This window comes from Nannobrachium achirus (genome assembly GCF_963921795.1).
Source record: "Nannobrachium achirus genome assembly, chromosome: 1".
NCBI lineage: Eukaryota > Metazoa > Chordata > Actinopteri > Myctophiformes > Myctophidae > Nannobrachium > Nannobrachium achirus.
This window is the reverse complement of record NC_137810.1, coordinates 14,347,091-14,372,463: the sequence shown is the minus strand read 5'-3', so window position 1 is coordinate 14,372,463 and position 25,373 is coordinate 14,347,091. Positions and strand designations below refer to the sequence as shown.

The 25,373-nt window shown below is 41.4% G+C and overlaps 1 long non-coding RNA gene across 1 annotated transcript in view; it reads left to right on the top strand.

Moving 5' to 3' along the window:
- The first annotated feature begins 1,767 nt into the window (after window positions 1-1,767).
- The window catches only part of LOC308291844, a 174,381-nt gene continuing 150,775 nt past the window's right edge, over window positions 1,768-25,373 (top strand). The window contains exons 1-2 of the long non-coding RNA XR_013962361.1: window positions 1,768-1,874; window positions 4,929-5,035. This is a non-coding gene — a long non-coding RNA (uncharacterized lncRNA). The remainder of the gene's footprint in view (window positions 1,875-4,928; window positions 5,036-25,373) is intronic.

Sequence of the window (25,373 nt, the reverse complement as noted above, 5' to 3'; positions counted from 1 at the left end):
TGAGTCATAGTGATGTGCCACCAGAGAGAGATCATTAGTCTGTTTAGGATCTTGAAAAAATCATATTTGAAATATTTTGTAAACATTTTAACACTAAAATGGTGCTAATCTTCATAATCATGTAGGGGGGTCCCTGGCCCAAAATCATTTCAGATGACGCAGACCCCTTCATGATTTAAGTGGGCCCTGATCCAGAAAAGGTTGAGAACCACTACAGTAAACTCCATAATAGTCACAAATGAAATAATAAAGAGATATTAACTATTATTCAGTGTAACATTTTTATTTCATTTCAAATGCATTTAGTAATACTTCATGAACTTAAATACAAATATATTATTATATTATATATATATTTATATACATAAAATACAATTTAATACAATTGGAACAGCTGAAATCAATAATACATTATTACTCTGATACTGACCCGCAGGCCACATTAAGTGAAGGTGTTGTCCATGTGTACTGTCCAACTCTAGCAGGATCTGCAGTACATTGGAATCTGGTAGCATGGCCTGCTGGGTCTGTAGTCCATGGGCATCTGGTGGCAAGGCCTGGGTCTGTAGTCCATGGGCATCTGGTGGCAAGGCCTGGGTCTGTAGTCCATGGGCATCTGGTGCCAAGGCCTGGGTCTATACATGGTAATCTGGAAGCAAGGCCGGCTGGGTCTTAATACATGGTAAGATGCTGGCAAGGCCTGGTAAACTGGTGGCAAGGGCTGGCAGTTTACCGGTGACCTGGCCCAGTTGTTGGGCCAGGTCAACGGTTTGGGCACGTCGCTCCACGGTGGAGCCTGGCAGAACTTGGCTCCGGCATATTTCCCCGAGGCGAGGACGTCCTCCTTGACCTTCTTGTCGTTGATGCTTCTTCTGCTCCTGCTCTCCTCCGCCTTGGTTTCCGCCCGGCTAGGGGTAGGCTTTACCAGGCTAAGGGTGACTGGCGAAGCTGCAAGGCTAGACGTGGCCTTGGCCTTGTACAGGGTGCAGGAGGAGCCGTCCTCGCCAATGCGATAGCAGACTTCGAATGGGTCCACCCACAGCGTCAGCTCCAGAGGCAACAGACTGAACAGCTGTTTAAGGGTAAGTCCACATTGTTTGGCAGGCTGGGCGAAGAGAGGGTCCATAGTGACCCTCTGGTTGATGCGTATGCACCGGTAGGCATTGCCCTTCAAGGGTCTGTCAGGGTACCAGTGGTGCTTGTAGTGGGCACTCATTGAGTCCTGGAGACTCTCCTGGAAGGCCTGGAGCTGATGTTCATTAAGACCTTTCACAAGTGATGACACAAAGGCCGCTGCAGTGGTCACCTCATGGTCCATCTCGGTTCTGGAACTGTGTCCTTGGTTCATATTATGCAAAACAGGATGGCTCAAAGGAAGCCAGATAAATCAAGTTTGCATTCACTTCAAACTAGGTAATAATATATTTATTGAGTTTTCTTTTTCTTTAACAGTAATGAACAGTGCCATCAGCAGCCTTTTTATATCGGTCCATTCGATCGCCACGTCACTGTTTGATCCAACTCGAATTGTGATTGGCTGAGACCAGAGCGCGCATTTGTTTACAAATACTTGTATCTTAGCAACGCGCCACGCGGCGTGACGTCATCGCGGCCTGTGCCAGGTGCGTGGAGGGTCGCGCGTCGTGGCCTCGCTCCTCCGGGTTGATTCTTCTGAAGACATCCCCACACATATCAGGAAAAGAGAGATCATTCTGTATGGATGGATTCTACCACTGTGTTGAAAGGCTGTGACTGACTGACCGTTTTAGAACGCAAAGCTGTGGCTTAAGACTTCTTTGTTTGTTTTTTAAGAAGAGTACAACAACTTCATTCGGCTTAGTAGAATCACGATTTTGACAACTAGACATCGGCAGGTAGGATATTACTGGCATTAACGTAGCCTAGAATTTTGTGACCATATTTATTGTCGGTGTGAAAAACACCAAAATGTTGTAATGCATTTTGACACAAAGTGCACATAACACATTCCTTGGCCTGAAGCTAACTCGCATAAAACAAATCTGGCGTAACGAATAACAATATAGGCTAATAATAGTCACCACCAACGTATGTGTTACAGTCGATGACACGATAGAATAGGCGAATAGCAAATTGTTTATTTTTCATTTATGATAGTTGCCTTTTTAGATCCTGTAGTAGGTGTAACGGAGGGTGAATTGAATTGTCTTGTCAATGTCAACCCATCTGTTGATGATTAATTAGCCTACTGTGCAGGGTGTAGCTCTGTCCACAAATCTCATGGTTGTGGGACGTTTCGGGTTCTGGAGTGGTTTTAAGCACCAAAAAAGTTAAGAACACAGCCTACCTGCTGCATCTGTTTGTTTTTAAGTCGGCCTCATGGGAGGGTAGCCAGATAAGTCGACCTCTTTCAAAGTCGACCCAGACTCTTTTCCCAACGGGTCTAGACCTGCTGCACAATGTTTCTAAAATAGCGTGCTCAAACCTGATGCTAATGTTTCAAGAACAACTTAGCCTAGGCCTACACAGTAGGCCTGGCCTACACACCTACATGATGATATTAGAACAGCACAATTAGTCTAGTAATTCTAGGGAAAAAATCCACTCAGGTTGGAAAAAGTTGTGTTATTTAGTTTCTCAACTGATTCTGACAGGAAATTAGGTCTACTAGCCAGGATAAAAAATCTACCATAATCTGCTCACTGCAAATACCCACAGTGGCCAAATCAAGTTGGGCTCCCATCGACTTTCTATACAGGAGGAAAATACCCAGAAAAAAAATCTGCTTTAAGTAGGATGTGAGGGGTCTGACTAGGGGTTTGTCATGATGCTGAATCGATAGCAAGCATTTGTTTTGCACAAAAAACATTCCTTGGGCTAAAAATGTCTCCAGAAAATGATGGTTTAGTGATGAAAAGTGATGAGTCATCACTTTTCATCAGTTTTGTGGGCGTTTTCTGGGGCCAATGAATGTTTTTTGTGCAAAACAAATGCTTGCAATGGATTCAGCATCATGACAAACCTCTAGTTAGACCCCTCACATCCTACTTAAAGCAGATTTTTTTTCTGGGTATTTTCCTCCTGTATAGAAAGTCGATGGGAGCCCAACTTGATTTGGCCACTGTGGGTATTTGCAGTGAGCAGATTATGGTAGATTTTTTATCCTGGCTAGTAGACCTAATTTCCTGTCAGAATCAGTTGAAAAACTAAATAACACAACTTTTTCCAACCTCAGCTTTATTTTTACTGGACTAAATGCTCTTGTACCACATATGATGCTATCTAACACCATACCCGGTTTATCTTTATTTGTTTTATTGTCTCCACCAGCCGAAGGCTGAGGGAGAGTATGTTTTCCCCTCCGTCCGTGTGTCCGTCCGTCCGTCCGTGCGTGCGTGCGTCCGTCCGTCCGTCCGTGCGTGCGTGCGTGCGTGCGTCCTCGCAGTTTGTGAGCGCCAAATCTCAGTCGCCGTTGGCCCGGTCGCTGCCAAAGTGAGCACACACATTCCCTGGATGCCAATCTAGAACCTCTGCCCTAAATTTTTCAAATGGGCCTTTTCTAGCGCCAACTAGTGGCCGATGTTTGCTAAACACATTTCTGTGCACTACTCTTACAGATTTTGTCCAAAAATCCTACAAATCGGTAGGCAATATCTCGACAGTCATGTGATCGACACGGATCTGTCCGATTTTGCATATTCCATCCTGATTGGCTAAGATTGGCTTCCAAAGTTTGTGGGATTGAGCCGTTTTGAACAAAATGCCTCAAATCACAAACGCAAAGTGCAATTATCATGAAATCGCGCACACACGTTCCCACTAGGCCGAGGAAGAAATGCCACTTAATTTTTTTTAAATCAGCCTCATGGTGGCGCTATAACAGCCCGATTTGTGGTTTTACCTATAACTCCACCGATCAGTTTCAAACTTTGTAAGCGCACTCCCTAGAGGCTAAGGATAAACCTTTGCCCTGCATTTTTCACATCAGCCTTTTATAGCGCCACCTTTGGGCCGACTTATGTAAAACACATTTTTGGATATTACTCCTTGAGATTTTATCCAAAAATCATGCAAATCGGTACACAGTATCTCTATAGTCATGTGATCAAGTCCGATCCGTCTGATATTTCACATTCCATCCTGATTGGCTAATATTAGCTTCCAAAGTTTGCAGGATTGCTCCGTTTTTGAACAAAATGCCTCAAATCATCAACGCAGCTTGCGATTACCGTGACATTTGCCACACATATTCCCACTAGGTCAAGGAACAAATGCTACCTTTTTAACATTGTCCTGTTATAGCGCCACCAGCAGGTAGACTTTAGCAAAACACATTTTTGGAACACAATGCTTGAAATCATGCATGCAGCGTCCGATTGCCATGAAAGATCTAAGGTGAAGAACATATGCCACCCTTTTTACATTGGCCTATTTTACAGTAGCACCACCAGGACGCACGGCCTGGTGGAGACCTGTGCTCGGAAGAGCACTGCTTCTAGTTTAACCTGTTTCTATCTCTTTCCCTTCTGTTTTCACGCTGCCTCTACTTCTTTACACCTGTAAACCTGTGATGTGACAAGCTGATTTGGATTCTGATCTCTTGAAATTATAAAACGATAACGACAACAATCATAATATTAGTGATTATTATTATAATTTACAATTTAATTAAAGCCGAAATATGTCTTCATATCATGTACCTATATACTGTCAGTAGGACAGACTCATTTGATAGGGGTTCCAAGGCCAAATGTCCATTTTGGGGTCCATTAGGTCTACATTTTGAAAACCCTTGGTCTAAGGAAAAACTGGCCTATTAACAATTGCCACCCCTGAGAGATTGACAGATAACAGCTTCCGTTTGCCACTTTCAGGAGGCGTAGTTATAAAGATGACACTCAACTGTTTTTCTCCTTTCCTTTTCCTTTTCCCTGGCCTCTGCCACTCAGGTTGAAGAGCCAGCGCATCGCTGCGTGCCTGGCTGACATCTCACAGTGGATGTCTTCCCAACAGGTCAAGCTGAACGCAGATGAGAGTGGGACTGAGATATTCCAAGGTAAGTCCATCTTACTATTTTCATAGACAAACCTGGTGGCTTCTGTTGTTCCAACTGCCAAGAGCCTGGGTGGGGAGCGCTTCGCTGTTACTAAGTGTCATCTTTTCGACACCCAACCCAAACCCTTACCCTAACCTCCGTGGGGTGAGTCCCTAACCCACCCGACGCTCCTGTCGAAATGACGGTCGTTTGAAAGAACGAGATTTCCCCCCTGGGTGTTGTCCTGGACAGTCAGATCTCATTTCAAGGCACTCATTGCAGCGGTCACCCCTGTAGGTTTACACTTTATAACATTTGAAGTAGGGGTGTAACGATACATTTCAATAGCGATTCGATACATATCACGATACATGGTTGACGATACGATACATGGACGATATTGGTTCATTCATGGCGATACAATACGATTCGATTCAATGATTTAAAATCGATATAGTAACTATTTAGCAAAGAAATGTAATCTGTGTGAAAGGTGTGGATAGTGCAGGTTCTTAAGGGAAACACGTATTATTATGAATATAAATAAGTAAACACAGTGATTATCTGCCAAATACATTGTACATTGTATATGGACAAACCTGCACCTTGCCATGAACCCAGAGATTACACACATTTATCGATAGACCAGTGTAGCTATATGGAAATTAAGGAAAAGTAATTAAACCCATCCTTATCATTTTTTCTTCTTAAAAATGCTGAATACAATGCACAAGTAGGTAGTATCGTTACAATCGATTCTTTGCACTGCCGATTCGATACGATACAAAATAAAACGATATGATTCGATTTTAGCTGTTTTCATTTCGATACAGTTACTATATCGTTACACCCCTAATTTGAAGGCCCAGCGTCTAGTCGGCGACCTGGCCAACTCGGAACAATGTAAATAGGGAATGAATGCCCCGCCCTTTAATGCAAACCCCATTATACCTGTTTTCATAGGACCCGTTTTGACCATCTGTCTGCCTGTGTCCATTTATGCCCATATATGGAGATATCTGTATCTGTCTGTCTGTCTGTCGGCGTCCATTTTATGTCCATATATGGAGATCACTGCAGTTATAGTTCTGGGTCCATTTTATGCCCATATATGGAGATATCTGTCTATCTGCGTCCATTTTATGCCCATATATGGAGTATCTGTCTGTGCCTCCAACTGTGTTGCAGACACAGTGCCGGTTCCCCCTTTAATGCAAACCTCATTATACCTGTTGTCATAGGACCCGTTTTGAACATCTGTTTGCCTGTGTCCATTTATGCCCATATATGGAGATATCTGTCTGTCTGCGTCCATTTTATGCCCATATATGGAGATCTTTGACCATCTGTTTGCCTCTGTCCATTTATGTCCATATATGGAGATATCTGTATCTGTCTGTCTGCAATCCATTTTATGCCCATATATGGGGGCATTCATTTTATGCCCATATATGGAGAACGCGCGTGCCCGTGGGACGAACGGTTCTCGAGATACGCGGATTACATACATACATACACACTCACAGAGATTTTTTGTTGACTCATGTGGCGTACGTGATGTCAGAGCCTTTTATGAAGTGATGTCACAATGAGTCAGAGCTTTCGCCGATTTCCTCCGGAACAGCCTGATGTCAACAATCAACCCCGCATAAGGAGATTCCGAACGTTTCGCGCCGGTTCGGGAAAACCGCGCTTCGGGTCGGGTCGAGACCCGGCACTGCACTCCGTGCCGCGGCGGGGAACGCGCGTGCCGAATCTGAAGCCGGTGGGACGAACGGTTCTCGAGATACGCGGATTACAGACACACAGACACACAGACAGACAGACAGACACACACGCAGAGACTTCTCGCATTTATAGATAGATTAGAGTCACCCAGGAGTCTACCCAGGCAGCTCCTCATCCAGGCCTCCTCATCTGAAAACCTAACTTACTGTAACTTCCTCCTTAAGCGACTTCAAAATACCTGGTCTTCATCCAGACAGAATGTTCTGATCTCCCACCTTTGTCGCTCCCTCTATCTATCGGCTCCCGGTACCAGTGTTTTATACTAGGTACAAAACACTGGTACTGATGTTGGCCTGATCCAACCCAACTACTCCTCCCGCCTCACTCAAATCAGCTAACTCTGAACCTTCCTTAAAACATCCGGGACAATGCTCCACACGTCCCAGGCGTGACCGAGTATTTCCCCGTGAACCTAAGCACAACGGTTGGGAGTGTGGGGAACACACACCACTGACTACTGCTGCTGATGATGGAGCTTAGCCTTTATGTGTTGAGAATGAGAGGCACTCTTGCCGATTTGATTTTAAAGTTATTTCGGCCGATGATATCCTTTTCTTCCCACAACTAGACTAAGGATTTATATTGTCTGTTATTGTTTACAACCACAATTATTCATGTGTGGCAAGATCGCGGTTCACTAGTTTTTAGTAGGCTATAGTGTAGGCTTAGAAGCCTTTTCAGAAATTAATTTAATGTTTTCCATTTAATGATTTCCTTTATCCTCATCTAATCTTGTGCTAATGCACGCAACTGTTTTTGCCATGTTTTAAGGCCGTGTAGGCAATAGATAGGCTATATATATATCGGTGTAGGGGCTTTTCAGAAGTTAATTTAATGTTCTCCATTTAACGGTTTCCTTTATCGTCATCTTGCGCTAATGCACGCAAATGTTTTCGCCAGGTTTTAAGGTCTTATTTTAGTTGTTTCTCATAAGCTCGCAACCCTCCTTGCCCATCGGCCCCCACCTTTGCGCTTAGGTTCACCGGGAAATACTCGGTCGCGTCCCAGGCTCTTCTCCTTCCTGCTCCCAAACTGTGGAACAAACTCCCCATTGTAGTCAGAACTGCAGACTCCCAATTTTCTGCACAGTCTGTAAAGTTATCTAATATCTTCATGTTCAGAGGCATCTTCCACGAAACCCTAATGGTATAGTAGATTTCATAAAAGCAGAGGTTAAACGTACAGTGGTTAGCACTTGAGATTGGCAGTGTCACCAGTTGGCTGCCTCAGTGGCACCACTGTAGTGCCATTGAGTGAATTGAGTGAAATGTGGTACCACCTTTTTTAGAGGTGTTACAGCATGTAATGTGGCTTATCTGCCACAGGGAGGCACATGTGAGTCCATGAACCCTACATTACAGTGTTGGCAACACGGCAAGGGTGAACAGATTCATTGTGATTGTTATTAATTAAAGAAAAATTAGACGACAATGCAGAGTTCAGGTTGAATTGAAATGCAATTGTTGCTTTATACACAACTGTGTTTATTATACTTAAAAACATTTGACAAATAAAAAACTAGATGCGCCTAGACCTCAACTAGATTTGTAATAATAAGTATGCTATTGAATTCTAATTTCCCCACGACCCATGACAATAATTTATCTTTTGAGGCAGAAATAAGCTTGGGTTGTTTATCCCTTTAAAGTTATTTAAGGGGTAGCTTGAGTGAGCTATAATATTTTAATTTCATGGATATTTTTAATTAAGTTTAAAATATAACTCTCTGTGGAAACAAGTCCCCAGTACCCAAGGAACAAAATCAAAACAATCAAATCTTTCAGTTGTAATAATTTTTTGGCAGTTGTAAATCTGCATTTTATGAAGTCACTTAAACGTAGTACAGCAGGACCATTAGAATGTTAACCCAAAATATCATAATTATACATATCGTGATTGTTTCTTCAGTAAACTAAGCACAAGTGTGACAGGCTACTTTGATGTTGCACAAATCGCAGATTGGAACTAGGCATGAGACTATTTGTATTTATTTATCTCGGTATACTACAATTATCAATCAAGACACATATTAGCACTCCCAGTCATTTCGGTAAGAACAAAGTTACCAGACCAGCTGTGTGCAATGGTCAGGGCTCAGGGTAGTGTGCGACAGAATGAACACCTGCGGTTTCTTTTTGTAGCACACATTGATAAATGTTCCATTACAATGGGACCTGCTATAAGGCTTTGTTCAGACTGCAGGAAAATCGGATTTGTTTGTCAAATCTAATCTTTAGTCCTGACTGTCTTTACTACTGACACTGACTGTTACCTTAAAGTGATCAGATGGGACTTGTGTATTCAGACATCACCGGGGGGCCTCGACAATGGTTGCTGTGGTAACAACGTAGGCAAGAAGGAATGAGTAATGCTTACTTTTTTTTTAATTGTGTGTGTGTGTGTGTGTGTGTGTGTGTGTGTGTGTGTGTGTGTGTGTGTGTGTGTGTGTGTGTGTGTGTGTGTGTGTGTGTGTGTGTGTGTGTGTGTGTGTGTGTGTGTGTGTGTGTGTGTGTGTGTGTGTGTGTGTGTGTGTACGCGCACGCACGTGCATGCGTATATATATTCAGAGTCCTGAAAAGCAACTTGCATATTAAAGAGTAAAGACTTTTAGCTAGTTTTGAAGACTAATCAATATTCCTAAAGGCGGGGCGCCCACTGGCCTTGCAGTCCAGGCGCATACCACACAGGCTGTGCCTGACAGTGTGTCACGGGTTCGAATCCTGATCCCATTAACCTTTGCTGCATGTCACTCCCTGTCTCTCTCCCCGTTTCCTGTCTACCAACTATAAATAAAGGCAGAGCCCCCCCCCAAAAGAAAATAAAATAAACCTAAAGGCAAATGTTAGATCAATATGAAATTAAATATTTTCACTTTTTAGGTGCTTTCCATACTGCATAGGCGTGTGTGCGCAACCAGGTGATTGAATGACTTGTTAAGCCAGGCAAGTCTTTTTTTTTTTTTTGACTTATTCAGAAACTTGACAGAGGTGCACTCTCAAGACTCATGAAACGTTCCTCTGTGTGTGTGAAAAGGAGCCACGTCAACCACCCACCAGAGCTTTGAGGCATAATCATGACACAATTAAGATAATTTCCCAACGACTGCTGGTGGGGAGAAAAGCAATTTCCACGCCTTCTAATCGAGTCTGGCTGTCAGATTAAGATAGAGAGGTGATTTGAGGGAAATTGTCTTGGCTAACTCTTTGGAGTGGAATTCAGGTGGCCTCAGGTATCCCTTGTGCCCATAGAGGGTGCCTGGGAGCTAATATGGTTTAGATTCTTTTTTTTTAAATGAAAGGAACATTTGACGGCTGGGTTTGTGTCTCTGGGCATTTGCCACCTTATTACCTGCCTCTGCTGCCATCTACATTGGCATCTTGTAACTAAAAACAGTCGAAGTTGGCCCCTTATCTCCACCTCACCCTTCTTTCTCCCATTCTCTTTATCTTCCCTACCTCTTTTCCATTAAATATGTCCTCCTTCTAGTCATGGTTTTTTGTATGCTGTTGTACTAACCATGATAATGTCATAGATTTCTGACCAAATGTTTGTTGTGTATGATAAAATAGATTGTAGCCTGCCTCACAGCCGTCTCAAATCAAATTAACAAGCCACCTGAAGCATGTACATGACAAAGATTTAGCTAGACTATTTTTACAGCTTTGTCTACACCCTGACAAAGGTGCAACCTCTAAAGTTCTGTGGCCTCACCAACACATTCTGAGACCACACAGTAGCTAGAAAGGTGTCATATTTTATCTGCCATTCATATGCCTGAATAACAATTTTTAATCACCATAGAAGTAGTATACTGAAGGCCTAAGTGACAAGTGAAGTCAAGACAGGGACTTGGATTTGAGAAAATAATTGGTTGATTTGGGAAAGAGAGAACTGCTGGCAGCTCCCTTCTGCTTGGTGATGATCACTTTAATTTATGCCTCCAAATCACCACAACAAAGTTAATTTGATCAAACTGAAAAGGAAATAATACACTTGTAAATTTGAGTGATTGAGTGAATTTTATAATAATCCTTCAGGCAATCATTTTATTTAAGCTCTCTCAGTGCTGCTATATGTTTAAAATGTATTTCTAATATCACTGCAATATTGTCAATATTGTGAGTTCATAGCAGACATTAAAACAAACCTTTACACATGACCTTTGTACATTGTACATCATATCCATATAAGACTAAATATTGATAGAATTACTATGTCCACTAGATGGTGCTAATAGACTTGAATATGATATTCAGTTTTTATCCAGGGGAAAAAGCCCAGCCCCTCTCTACAGCACCTCTAGTCATAGCCCTGGGACAAAGAGAGTGCCGTTTTTAAACATGGTCTCTCATATGTCTTTGAAGTACTAGATAGGATGAGACGATGCAAATTATTTATTCACCAACAAATGAATCAAATTAATATATAAATAACATTTCTAATTGTCATATCATGTTCTTCTCTTACCAATCCATAACATTGCATTGTCAATATGTTTAAGACCAAGAACTTTTAGCTGCATTAGTATGTGTACATAGTTTTCTATAAGACTCCATATGTTTAGTTACTTCGTAGTAAATATTGGACGAATGTACTATATTTTATGAAAAGCAAAATGAATTAGAAAAATGAAAGGTAAATGTTATGGATGGAACTGGCAGTGACACTGGCAGGTACATTATAGATGGGCTGTGCATTTTGCAATATAATTAATCCTGTAGATCCTGTACATTTTTCTTCCGGTGCACATGAATGTCAGCTGTTTTAATTTCCTACTCAACACAGAATATCCTATTCAAATTGTAAGCATAATATCCAGACATTTTAGTATTTTTTTTATATACTGTATATGGTCCACATTTACACTTCAGCAACTTTATAGCACATCGGTTGTATAATAACCTCATGCATTAGTTATAAGCATGATGGCCTGTATCTTGTACAAAATATCTTTATATTTGCCCCCACATTTTCAGCCGCCTGATTTTGACACAGAAAAACAAACAACAGGAATTGCATAAATATATATACACTTGCTTGAATCCCTAATTTTCATATCCTGTTTGCCAAGACAGAGCCATTTGTGAGTCTCCCTCTAGGTCAATTTGGATTTTATTTTATTTTATAATTTTTTCTGGCCGAGCCCAGCCAGTGAATGGCAGTGAGGCAGACAGCTGGAATCCCCCGCGACGGAGACTGGCATAGCTCAATCATACAGAATATTCAGAAGTGAGTCATGGTGGAGGAATGGAGGGTACAATGTTCCCTGACAGAGCCCCAGAAAAGGGTCTTGGTTATTTGAATATGTCGCTAAAATTAAACCCATTCAGGCCTAGAGTTATTGAATGCTTTAACCAGTGAAAAATAGCAGATATACAAGCTCACAGCGCGGCACCGAGTGCCGCGCTGCGAGCTTGTAGATCTGCTATTTTTGGAAAAAGTCGTGAAAATGTGTGCAAATCTTTGAATATATGCATTTTCAAAGCGAACGTTTGTAACTCAAACTTTGCTTCTGGGGGGTCCCTGGAACTAGATATGTTGAAATGGGGGTCCGTGGCCAAATAAATATCATTTTGGGGGTCCTTGACATGAAAAGGTTTGAGCACCACTGACATAGTAGTCTCTCAGGAACAGACTAACTGAGCTCCAGTTGAAGGGAAAAGGACCTTTTCTTTGACGATGGCCAGCCAGATTGCTGACATATAGAAACATAGGTTTTTCAAAAAACCTTAGAAGGATTCAAAAGACACTTATAGAAATCGGGTCAAAATTCAGATTTTCACGATTTTTCAAAAATAGCAGATCTACAAGCTCGCAGCGCGGCACTCGGTGCCGCGCTGTGAGCTTGTATATCTGCTATTTTTTTATATTTAAAGCATAAAATATTGCGTCATAATCATGTGTTCAGGCCTAAATGGGTTAAACATTTGAAAAAAGAAATGTAAAAAATTATGCTAGGTTTTTAAGTCCGTCCAACTTGCCTCGTGATGTACGTGTCCTTGGTTTGGGGTTGTTGGAGAGCTACTCTTTTCACAGACCACATTTCACAGCGTTCTGGAATCAACAAACTAGCATAACCCAGAGCCTGACGAGACATACTGTATGTATCCACAACCTCTCTTTATTTTTAACAGTGCTCTAAATCTGTGATAGCCTACTAATGCCTTTCAACCTTTTCATCCCTATTTTGGTCATATATAATTATTATAGATGAAGATTTTCTAAAAAAAAAAAAATATATATATATATATTATTCTTTTTTTTTACGTACACAAACTTACTGTGTATTAATATTGTTCCCCCCACAAATATATGACCACATATAATTCCATTCTGCTACCTGTACAGCTGTCTTTTCAGAACTTCTTATTCTTAAGTCATGCTGTTCAACCTTTACAATTAAACAAAAGTTATTATTATTATTCTTTTTATCCCAAGATTTTGTGAACCATTTTTCACCCAGTGCCAATTGCTAAGTGTGATCCTGGGCGCTACACTCCATATGCCAACCTGGGGAGAGCAACGAACTGACCTCATGCTTACTTCTATGCACGAGGAGTCCACGCCGCTTCTTTTCACCTGACAGAGGGGTGTTTCCCCGGATGGACGTAGGGCGTTTCCTTTCCCCTCCATCAGGCTGGCAGTATAGAGATCAGGATTACTGAATGTTTTTTGTGAGGGTACCTACCCTAAGAGACACGGGGAGAACATGCAAATTCCACACTGAAAGGCCCTTTCACCAACCCCACCTAGGCACCAGTACCACCTAGGCACTGATGACGCAGAGGAGAGAACACGCCCCCCAGCGCCCACAGCGTCCCCAGCGGGAATCGAACCCAGAATCTTCTAGCTGTGAGGCGACAGCGCTATCGACTGCGCCACCGACTGCGCCACCGTGCCCCTTTAAACAAGTTATTTTTTTATATAGTCTTTCGGCTTTATATTTGTCACAATAAACATTCGACATAAATAGGTTTTTGATAACTTCTCCAAACGCCATTTTTAGTCTGCCCCAGACGCTCGCACCAAAATGAACAATATTATGTATTTGTGTATTTTAAGTTAATGCAGTACAACGTTGTTGTTGCTTTCCAAAATATCTTTGGCACTAGGACCCCACAGCATTCGTTTATTGTTTTGAAGCAATACTTCCATGGTTTGGTCAAGTAACTGAATTCTGGGAGTCGTAGTTCCATAACAACTAAGTAACAGACTATAGACACAACAGAGGTGTTGAGTAGTATGACTTTTAAGTCGTTTCTGACTGATTGACTTGATAATTATATGGGGAAAAAAGAAAGAAAAACAAACAGATTGTTGTCTAGAGATATGGCCTAGCCCTAGTATATAGCTGAAGTTGTCCCTTATCTGTGGCCCCACCTTTAGGAATGGTCAAAAAGTGTTCCCCAGGTCAAATTAAAAGTTCTTCAGCTACATTAAAACCCATTTAGAACGGGTACACTGTATTGTGTATCATTATTTTATGCTTTAACTATTGAAAAATAGCAGATATACAAGCTCACACCGTGGCAACGAGTGCCACGCTGCGAGCTTGTAGATCTGCTATTTTTGAAAAATCATGAAAATTTGAATTTTGACCTGATTCTATAAGTGTCCTTTGAATCCTTCTAAGACTTTTTGAAAAACCTGTGTTTCTATGTCAGCAATCTGGCCAGCCATCGTCAAAGAAAAGGTCCTTTTCACTTAACTGGAGCTCAGTTAGTCTGTTCTTGAGAGACTACTATGTTAGTGGTTCTCAAACCTTTTCATGTGAAGGACCCCCAAAATGATATGTATTTGGCCACGGACGCCCATCTCAAAATATTGAGTTCCAGGGACCACCCAGAAGCAAAATTTGAGTTACAAACGTTCGCTTTGAATATACATATATCCAAAGATTTGCACACATTTTCACGACTTTTCAAAAAATGTGCAGATCTACAAGCTCGCAGCGCGGCACTCGGTGCCGCGCTGTGAGCTTGTATATCTGCTATTTTTCACTGGTTAAAGCATTCAATAATTTTAGACCTACAGTAAATGGGTGAAACCAAAGTGTGTGAGCTACAAGCTAGATGGTGTGTTTTTAAGTACCTACAGATGGGTAAAGGATAACTGCATGTCTGCACATGTTCCCTCCTGCAGCCATCATTATCTGTGATTGCTCTGCCTTGTTTCACCGCACTGTTCTCTGTCATGTCTCTATCTGATGACATGTTGTGTACCCTCCTCAAGCACCGTTTATACTCTGTCGTACAGCGGTGCGTAAATGAGGCATTATGGTTGGCGTTGGTAGCACAGTGGTTGCTAGCCTGCACAGATTAATCAGGGGGCCGCCACAAGCCGCCACATCGCTGACTGTCCATGCTCTTTATGCCAGGGGTCTTCAACAGGGGTCCGCGACCCCTAGGGGGTCCGCGGAGGTACTGCAGGGGGTCCGCGAAATTATTGCTTTAAAAAAAAGCAATAATTTGGATTCTATTCATTTTGAATAGCTTGAATACATGATTATTACTATGTAATTGACAGATTGTTGATATTATTGAAATTTGTTCTCAGTTAATAAGTAGTATGTTTAGAAATGGTAGTGGTACGGCCCACCCTGCTCGCTGTAACTTGTACTTGTTTAAAATAAAAAAATATGTCTCAGCCCCGACCCCCCCACCCTACGAGGTGGTAGGGGGTCCCTGCTCCATCTCCCCATCAGTTTGGGGGTCCCCGGCCTGAAAACGTTGAAGACCCCTGCTTTATGCTATACATTAGCTACTCTGTACTGGCCAAATATTCAAACACACAACTTTGTATAACAAGTAACGACAAAGTAACAGTGGGCAGCCAAGTCAAGATTTACGAGACAATTCTTAATTGTTAGATGATCATTATACAATTACAAGTAGAAAGTAACATTTTGGGGTTTCAACTCCTTGGCATTGCACCAAAATTCATAAGAAAAAACATAATAGAATTATGGCGGCAAAAAGTACTCAAATATAATAAAATACAATAACAATTGCACAATGTGCTATGAGCATAGGTTCTACCTCTATGTGTGTGTGTGTGTGTGTGTGTGTGTGTGTGTGTGTGTGTGTGTGTGTGTGTGTGTGTGTGTGTGTGTGTGTGTGTGTGTGTGTGTGTGTGTGTGTGTGTGTGTGTGTGTGTCTGTGTTTGTACCTGTACTGTATGGTGTGCATATATAATGTACTGTATACTGTATGTACAATTATAGATATAGTGTCGGAGCCTGTGTTTGTGGGATGTGTTGTTTAGATAATAAACAGTAGTGTCTGTAAGGTGATGTGTGTGCGACGTGCGTGTAGGTCCTCATGTATGTAGTCGTTTGCCTGTTTGTGTGTGATTGTGTATGCACAGGTGCATCAAGAGAGTGTGTGTGTGTGTATAACAGGCACACATTCAGTAAGTTACCATTGTTCATATGTCTTGTTCCTGGTGGAAAAGCTGTCCTGGAGCTTGCTAGTCTGTGTAGTTCACGAGGGCACCAATATCAAATTTAACTTAGCCTTGTTGTTGCTACAATGCCATTTACACTTTCCAATTTCCAACCTGTCCTTTAGTTACCCAGTAACCAACAGAATGTGCCAAAGGCAGATGAATCGAGGTGACAGCCTGACTGCTACAGTATGTCACCTGTTCATTGTGTCAGGATCCCTTCTGCTATGATACGCCAAATGTTTTAGCCCTCTTCTGAGTACTCTGGCAATTAATGGCATTACAATCCACTGCGAACTTTGTCAGGGCGGGAAGTACTGCAATCCTGCACCGTGTTCGGGGGTGTTGGTAAAAAAAGAAAAAAAAAAGTGCAGGAAAAGGGAAGAGGGGGGATTTGGTGGGGCGGTCTCACACAATGACATTGTCTGAACTACAGCCCTCTCAGCGTGCCGTGCCTCAGCGACAGCCCTTTAGTAGTTCCTGTCAAACAGAGCATTCTTGCTTTTAGTTCACCTTAAGTGTCTAGACAGTGGTTTTCCTGCTCCGTTGGTTCCCCTGGATTGAGGCCAAATCTTCACTCTTGGCGGTGATAAGAGTCTTATCTTGCTGTTAGAGGGGCTAGAGACTGGAGCAGAGCTCAAGTAGAGTGTCACTCAGGTGAGAGGGTGGGCACCTTAGCAGGCGTAGTGTTGGCTGCTCACTGCTGACAAAGGAAATGAGGAGCACACGCATCAGAAATGCATATTCACTTGGACTGATATTTATATTCAAGATTTATTGTGTGGTGCACACGCATGGTAATTTCCAGCTGCAAGGCCGTCTTTATTCTACCGTAATTGTCAATTCCTGTGGGGTGAAAAGGATGGAAAACACATTTTTTTTAGTTTATTTATTTTCTCCTCGCCCGGCTCTACAGGGAGCGCAGATCTTACTTATTCCATCCCCACCATTGTTTAGTATTATTCTGTGGTAGAACATTCTGTACAATGCACAAGGGCAAGTGAAGGTGGTAAGTAAACAAATGCGATAGAAAACTTCCAAAGTTGTGGACCGTACAAAATAGCTACTGAACAATACACAACAACAGTTCTCACAGCAAGCTTTTTGCCTCCGAGCAATACAATGATAAAATATAAGATTGAGGTCAGCCACAGACGCACACTCAACAGCCCTTGTATTCCTCCTGACAAAGGCCATGAGGGTAATACAACGCGCATTCAAACCATTCATCGCTTTATGCTCGTCTGTCCTGGAAATTGTCTGTTGTGAAAAGTCCAAGGTCCCTCAAGTAAAAATCAATCCATGAATTGTGTGATGGTCCTTGTTTGATGTCCATTGTGACTCTATTCCCCAGCCAGGTAACACAAGAATACTGCTTTTATTCTGAGCATAGTTGATCCACAATTTTGGCAACTGGTCCTTAATTCCTCTCTATGCGAGGTACTGTAACGCTCCAGCTTGAAGTAATTCAGACTCTTTTCTTTCCGCGCTGAATGGGGGGCTTGTGTTGCAAAATGAAAGGGATTCAATAGATGTGGATGATTTATTCAAGGGAAAAAAATATTAAGACTTTGGAATGAGAAGCGCAGCTGTATTATTTTGCGAAGGACACGTTATTTACCACGACACAAGGCATTGCAGCTCAATCCATTCTGTTTAAGAAATAAATTTAATTAATCACGTTAAAATGTTTTTTTCTTGTTTCACGGATCGGATTTAATAGATAGGCATAATGTTTGATTGGTTTGCTTAGTAATGAAAATCAGGAAGCTGATAAAAAGAAAGTTTTGGATGATGGATTTACTGCAAACCCAGTGGCATTTGAGGTACAACGCATCCTCACACATAATGCATGGACAAACTTTCATAAGGAAAGGCTATTGGAGTCATATGATTTTATTATTATTGCATTTAAATAATAACAAACCATTTAACCCCAATTCCAAATGGGAAAGACAAGTCGTGTACTCATCTCAATACATACATTCCAAAGATTTCCAAGCGATTTCTATGCACAATCTTCAGCGATTAGTTGACTGTTGAATGTTGACTTGAAAATCATACCAACATGATGAAATATCTTTTACCTTAACCAGTTTGAATTTGAAAAGACTAGAGTTGCTTGTTCCCTATATCACGCTTTTCTGTTTACTTCGTATTTATGCTATACCATTTTTGTATTTTCTCCAACGCGCATGCAGTGTGATCACACTGTTTTGATGTTTCAGTTGGTTTGACATTTGATGGTGCAGGCTGTCAGGTGTTGTCTTGGATTAAGGGCAGCATCAGGCAGACATATGTCCTTTCTGCCTTTGTATTGGTTGGTTTTTTTTTATCCGGGTGAAATATAATTTTTATCTCACTTCATTCAGAATGACAGTTTCTCAAAATCGCTCCACACCAAGGGATATTCATTACTTTTTGTAGACCTGCCTGGGTAGCCCGTCAACTTTTCATCTCCCTTCATCTCTCATCTATTTCACTCTCTCGGAAAGCCCATTTTTCCCTGCCAGTTCCCCCTTGCTTTACTTTGCTATGACCTTCTTGCTTAAATTGCTTGGCTTGTGTTATTCACCGCCCGAGATTTACAGAGAATAATATTTCACCGCTGGATTTCCCACACTCTTAGGTGCCCAATAACTTGTGACGGGAAATTCGGTTGTGCTGGTAGTGTGTATCTCCCCGGCTCAGGGCTGTTGCGATGGCAGGCTGCAGTCCTCAGCAACGTTCAGCGCTCGCTGAACAAATCTAGCAGCTCAGTGGACAAATCTACCTCTACCTCTTGAGGTAGATTACCTCTACCTCTTGAAATGTAGCAAACACGCCACGCGTCAGTTAGAGTCAGTCACAGACAATCAACAGACAAGGGAAAATGTACAGACCTGCATGGTACTGTGTGTGTCTGTTTGCGCTCATACTTATACTATACTTATGAGAGCCGACTGTCCCCACAAGAATATTAGAATGTGAGAAATGGACATTGTGAGGGCCAATTCAATCTTCACAAGAGGAGGTTGTTCTAACAATGGTTAAAAATATTAGCAAAAGATTCAGGTTTGGTTAGGATTAGGCATTTATAGGATAGGTTTTGGGGTTAGGGTTGGAACGATGCCAATTTATACTTAGTGTTATACTTAACCTATACCTATACATAACTTAACTTATCCTTGGGGTATACTTACCCAGTGTTGTGTACCGAATATTGCCAATCTACAAACTCACAAGCTGTTTCCAGTAGGCGTGCAACTGACTTTAAGGTAAAAAATGGCAATTTATAAATTGCTGGCCTAAAATGTTGATGGCCCCACAAGTATAATAATTCATGTGCGCGCGTGTCTTAAATTGTCGTTGGAATGTTCCACAGGAGTAGAAGAATAAAGAGGGTTGCAAGAGGCGGCTGGCGGGGCCCTAACCTTTGCAAAGGTAGAATGTAATCACAGCAGGAATAGATGATGGAAAAAGGGTCTCAATTTAAGCCTCTTAACACTTTCACTTCATTCAAGACAGAGCGCTTTGCCTTGTTTTGTGAGCACAACACAAAACATATAAAAGGAAAGTGCACAATTCACAGGTAGCCCTTATTCAACTCGCCTTTGCTCTATCTGGTGAAGAGGGTTCCCACATTGTCAGTCTCTCATTTGTGGCACATAATGGTGTCTGGAGCCCTCTTCGGGTCCATTGTCAGCCACAGGACTGGTTGTCGCCATTTGGAACATCTAAAATACTGGGAGGGCTTTAATCTTTCTTCATTATTTTCCCATTTTTGATAAATGTGCTCGTAATACCTCCCTCCTCTTATAAATGAAACTCTTTGACTCTGTCCTCATCCCTCATTTTTCTCTGGCTACACCTTTCACCTTCTTTCATCTCTTACAGAGGACAAATAAGTACCGCAACTGTGAGGTCTAAATGTGGAGATAGAAGGATAATTGAGTTGATAAACATTAAGGTCAGGATGAGATCATTTTTAGAACTCATGCTGTAGTGCTTGGTCTGATTTGTCTGCATACAGGTATACATTTTATTGTAATTCTATATAGTGTTGAAAATTGACTGGGGACAATCAAATTTAATTTAAGGACATTTATAGTTATTCTATACTCGCTTGCCACTATAGCATTCTCCATAAGTTCCTAAGTTGTATTTTATAATTCAATACATAATTGTTGCATTTTTCTTCTTCCAGTGGATTTCTGAAACAAAAAATGTGAGTTGCTGGACCACTATACAGATTATATTTCATTATTATAAGTCAAAATGTGTTTGCATTGTGGCATACTTAGAAATAGGCCACATGAAATATCATTTTGCTATGATCTGACCCTAGAGTATGTCGGAAGTGTGACAAATGTGATTTGTTATAAATGTGCTTGTCAGCTTATATTTCTGAATGTCTTGCTGTTCCAACGATGATGTAACTGATTGATCGGTGGTCACTGGTGCTAAGCAGCCCACTGCCACAACTGGTGTTTTTTGCTCTGCCAGGGGTTGATACCTCCAGTATCCTCAGTTGACCTTGAACTCACAAAGGCGATGATCAGTGTAGCCAAACTAGTTGACTTGAAAATCTTTATTCTTGATGGAGCATGTGATGTGATTATATAATATGTACTTGTATGCGCCATAAAAAATAAACATACATATTATTTATACACACTATACTGTAAAAGGCTGCATTGAGTAGCTTTTCTATTCAAGATCAGTCATTAAGCAAACAAACGATGCTCCACAAATTGTTGAAGTTTCTTGTAATGCCATTCAGAGAAATTAGTAGCAATTGAATACCTGTTTTGCCTATAAGGTTGGCTGTTGAAAGATGTAGAATCTTAAGACATTCACAAATAATAGATAATAGTAGTCAACAAAGTCAGGCACGCAAAACATTCTTTCACTCAACACAATACAGTATCAGTACTTTTATTCGAAATGAAAACACTTGAGTTAGCTACATGACTTTGGACACCAAGGACAGATACTGTATATAATATTGGCGGGTGGCTTCATATTCTCCAATGGGAGTACTGTATTAGTAATAATGACTGAAAACCCTCTACTTAAGTAGAATATCTCAGTGCATATGGAGTTGTTTTTTGTTGTTGTTTTTCATTATTGATTCAGCTTGCTGCTCATAAAGATTTTAAGTTCCTACTCTGGCTAGTAAGGTTTGTCATCTTCTTTTACAAGCTCTGAGGGAGCATACATATTACGTTTATATAAGTATAGCAAAGGCTTTTCATTGTGTTAATTTAATGGTGAAGACTAAAAGAATAGTGTAACAGAAATCTACTGTATGTAAACATTCAGGAGACTTTACCAATCAGGGTCATTATGTTAGCCTAAGATGCTTGGACACCAAGGAATTTGAAGTTGCTGCTGACCCTCTCCATCAATGTAGCCCTCAGCCCGTCTTCTTGTCTAGACTACGATCAGCCCTGGTCTAGTTGACGTTGAGGGCCAGGTTGTTATCCTGGCACCATTGTATCAAGTTCTGTATCACCTCCCTCCTGTAGGGATTAATCGTCAGTGATTAATCAGCGATTAATCAGCCTGGATGATGGGATAAAAAATGGCATGACCAAACCTCTAGGGAAAATAGCAGATCTCCAAGCTCACAACGCGTCGCTTCGCATCACGTTGTGAAATCCTGAGTATTAATTTAACTCGGTGTACAAATTATGGAACCAAATGGACCTGTAAGGGCCCCTGCTAAACCAATGCAATGACACGTGGAGCTATAGGTTACACCTACAGAACAAGGAGGACATATCTTTGAGAGATGCTACATCTGCATCACACTATCACACTTAATGTATAATAGTAAATAAGACCTATAAACATAAGGCTAAACCTTGACTCCTTCATCTTTCGTGTATCATCGTCCTTGATGATTGGTTAGCGACAATTTATTTCACAAGATTTCTTGTTACTTAAAAGTTCCCAACCCTACCCCTAGCTAGTCTGATCCCAATCAGATAGAACAGTACAAACTAGAAAAGTGCAATTCTGAGAAATTGCAAGTGTGATTGCACTGACAAGAGTCGTGAGGAATCCACTGGGAACTGAATTCAGTCTTACCATTTTTGATTACGACTTTAGTATGAGTTTAGTATGTGAACCGTCACTGCTTGTCTGTCTGTGTGTAACGCCTGACACTGTGTTCCCCTGACACATCACTGTGACATCACAGGTGAGGTGACATCACACTCATGTCAGGGACTCAGAGCAGGGATATTCTCCACATATGGGCATAAAAGACTGACACATCACAGGTGACATCACAGTGATGTCAGATACTCAGCGCAGGGATCTCCATATATGGGCATAAAAGGGATCTCCATATATGGGCAAAAAAGGGATTGATGTCAGACGACAGAATCCATATATGGCCAAGACAGATGGCGCGACCTCGCCCTTCGTCATCTTACATATATATATTTGATGTCATGACAACAGTGACAACAGTGTGTGAAGCATGAGTCATGACCAAAAGCTTCACTTTTCTGCAGCTTTACAACCCGGATAACATTAGTCAAAACGTTTACAAAACACAGGTTCACTTTGTTGGCAAATAATTCTATGTCCGAATACAATAGTGTGTTGCCTATAGCAACCACACTAATTATCGCTGTGACAGACAAACAAACAAAGGATGCATGTGTAATAATAACACATACTGTATGACATGTTGGACTGATATCACATTGGAAATGTGCAGGCAGAGAGTGGATGTAAACAGAATATCAAACACAGGTCACAAGCTGGGAGATGTTTGAGTGATGATTCCGATGAAAAGATATGAAGATAGATTGCTGAAGAAAATACAATGAATATAATAAAGGCATCAAGTAGACTCAGACACGTTGTGAGCTTGTAGATTGGCTATTTGAACTATTTAAAAATGTTTAAAATTATGTAAAAAACGAAAACAAAGAAGTTCTGGTTTAAGGGGTAAAGAACCGGCGAAAATAGGGCCCTAAATCTCAGATCCCTCCCCCTGTGACCTTTGGCCCCCCAGGTTGGGAAGTAGATCATATAGATTGATTACACAAGCATTTACAGTCTCTTGCTCGTTTGATTAGCTGGTTTCCATAACTAAACGAAACCAACACGTCAACCTTCCGGCTCCGCTGGCTTATATTCTGCTCTCTTGGTTAAACTGAAGCTTTGTATTTATCTTTCAGTGTTGAAAAGTTGGGGATCAACGATGGCCAAAAGGAATGAAAGCACTATCATGTTTTCATAGTATTCTACTGACACAGTCAATCTAGCCAGATTTTCACAGGGTCGTATCTGTTACATGTCATTCTTTGCATTAGTGTTCTCTCTCTCACTCTCTCTCTCTCTCTCTCTCTCTCTCTCTCTCTCTCTCTCTCTCTCTCTCTCTCTCTCTCTCTCTCTCTCTCTTTGTAAGCATGGTCATTGAGCTGTAGAGACAGCATTACACTTCCTAACACAATGTAAAAAATACACAAACATTAGGGAGGAATTCTTCCCAAAAATTGAAATAATTTGCCCAGAATTCAGAGGCATGACAGAAAGGGAGAAATTGCCACTCCTTTTGGGAGAAATGAAAGAATGTGCAGTTTTAGCTGCAAAATATGTCAATTCCTGTCACAAGAAAAGGGACAACCAGTAGGACACATATACTGTATATACCATGTTTACTTTACCGCACCATCTCCTTTATGTACTGTAATTTCATTGATTTATATTGTTATATTGTTTGTTGTTTGTCATAATTGTATTTGTGCTTTGGCAACATTTGTACAATTCACCCTTTGTCAGCCTTCTGATTGGTCCCTGACTGACCAACCAGCAGGCTATTTCTGCCTTGTCCCGCCCTGGTTCCGCCTTTTTTATGTTGAATTTGCTAAAACATCATTTTTGGAGAAATAAAGACATTTATAAACATGTCCAGTCACTATACTGCACCTGAGGCTCCTTTTTACTGAAACCAAGTTTAAAATGAGAATTGAATACACAAAATAACAATAAGAAGCAACTGAATTTCAATGGTAGTGGATGGAGAGAAATGACTTTTGTCCCACCAAGACACAGCAACCAATGGGTGAGAAGAGGGGCGGGACAACGGGGGGGACTTGACAAATGGTGAATTTCATGCCACTAAAGCCTATTGAATTGAATTGAATTGAAATAGGGGACATCGTTCTGTTCATGTGGGATGCAGGACAAATGTTCCGCGTTGTGAACTTGTAGATTGGCTATTTCCACTATCAATGTTCTTTTTTCAGTGTAAAGTTGTCAAATATGTCAGTAATTTCTTTGTATATTTCGGTTATGCGTCGTATCTACCATGTGCAACTTAAAGGCCTAAAAGCAAAACAGAAAGGTAATTGTCAACAACAAAAACACAATTAAATCGTTAATCACAATTATTTGAGGGGCAATTAATAGTCATGTAATATTTCATAATCGTGACAGCCCTACTACGGGTGGTCACCCTAACCCTAAAGAGGTGTCTGTCCCATACTATGCTCTAGTCTCTCTGTCTCTACTTGTGTTGCAATGTCTGTGGGTGTGGTGTGTGTGGGGTGTATGGACATGTGTGTGCGCGTCATAGATAACCGCAGTCTCTAAACTGGTGTAAAAGAACAAGCACGGAGCATGCAACTCTCTTTAAAAAAAAAAAATATCCTACGATTTTTGTAACCAATTTTTTCACGCAGTGCCAATTGTCTAATGTAATCCTGGTGCTACACTCCCTCTGTCAACCTGGGGAGAGCAACGGACTGACCGCATGCTTCCTTCTATACATGATGAGTCCAAGCCACTTCTTTTCACCTGACAAGGGGGGAGATTCCCCCGTTGGACGTAGCATGTGGAAGGAACACGTTATTCCAACCAGTTCCTTTCCCCTCCATCTTCTTCCTTCTGGCACCATGCTGCTGATGGGTCTAGCGGTTTGTAAGTTCGAACACTCTGGGACCAAAACATAATCCAGATCAAAACAAAATGAAAACAGGATGTGTTTAGGTGGCAAGTGGCCGTCGGCCTATGGGTCCTGGTTGAAAGGCTGTTAGACTTCACACCCATGTACCGTTGTGGCGGCAGCGCGCTCTGCACAGACAGCCGGCAGACACCGATTTAGCAAGCTCAAGGCGGCACG